General features: G+C 44.7%; 1 pseudogene; it reads left to right on the forward strand.

Annotated features, from left to right (window-relative positions):
* The first annotated feature begins 185 nt into the window (after positions 1-185).
* On the forward strand, positions 186-1,004 carry LOC119587217 (annotated as a pseudogene).
* Positions 1,005-1,235: the final 231 nt, after the last annotated feature.

The following is a 1,235-nucleotide window of genomic DNA, read 5'->3' on the forward strand; positions in this document are numbered from 1 at the left end:
TCAAATTTTAATTTTGTTCCGCTGTCTTTCTGAAAAAAAAAAATCCTTATCATTATTTGAAACTATGATTCGTAAAATAAGGGAGAAGGGAAAGGCCTGGTGCCATTTGCCTTCATGTGTGTAGGAGGAGCAATAGCAATAGGTGTATATAAAGAGAGTCACTAGCTCGCATATGAACATTCAACATGAAGCTCCTGGTGAGTAGTCCACAGCCTCGTGTTTCGTGTCTTCTTAAGTATGAATAACATTCAGTATATAAGGTTGATTTGGGACAAATCACTGACTGACGCTTCTTTTCCCTATAGATTTTATTATTGGTGGCTGCCGTATCTGCTGCCCCACAGGGGTACAACCTACCCACTCCTTCTGGCCCATCCTTTAACGCCGGGGGTTGTGGGGGTGGACAAGTTCGACACGTGGATGGCAGCTGTGTCACACCTCAAGTGAATAGTCGTGTGTTCTTGTATGATGTGCCGGCAAATCAAGCTTCTTCCAGTAGGCCAGCGTACGTTCCAAAACCTAAACTTGAACGCAATATTGTTTTCGTGAGAATTCCTGAAGGTGGTCAAGGACCCGAACCCATCGTCGTTCCTCCTCCGAGGCAACAACACGTCTTGTTCGTCCTTAACAAGCAGTCGGAACAAGGTCAACAGGTGATCGAGGTGCCAGCACCACCACCAGCGGATCCCGAAGTGTTCTTCGTGAACTACGCAGAAGGAGAGAACCCGACTCTTCCTGGTGGAGTAGACCTCCAAACGGCGCTGAGTGCTGCTTCTCAAGGTGGCGGTCAAGTCGTAGGAGGTGGTGGCAGTGGAGGTTCTGGTGGCGGCTTCGGAGGCGGATTTGGAGGAGGCAGTGGAGGTGGATTTGGAGGCGGCAGTGGAGGTGGATTCGGAGGAGGAATTGGAGGCGGCAGTGGAGGTGGATTTGGAGGTGGAATTGGAGGCGGCAGTGGAAGTGGTTCCGGTGGTGGAAGCCCCTCTACTCTATATAGTACACCATAAACAGTAAACATATTATGTGATTTAAAATATGTTGATTTTGTTATTATTCATCAATAAATACATGAGTATATACAAAGAAGACAGATATATGATTAAATACCTGCTGTTTAGTTATATATATCATCTATTAGCTTTTGGTTTTCTTTACATATGTTTAAAAGAATTGTGACCTTTCTAGTCTAGAAAAGTAAATAAGCAAATTAACATAAGCATAAACACAAATATCCAGAA

This window comes from Penaeus monodon, chromosome 22 (assembly GCF_015228065.2).
Source record: "Penaeus monodon isolate SGIC_2016 chromosome 22, NSTDA_Pmon_1, whole genome shotgun sequence".
Taxonomy (NCBI): Eukaryota; Metazoa; Arthropoda; class Malacostraca; order Decapoda; family Penaeidae; genus Penaeus; species Penaeus monodon.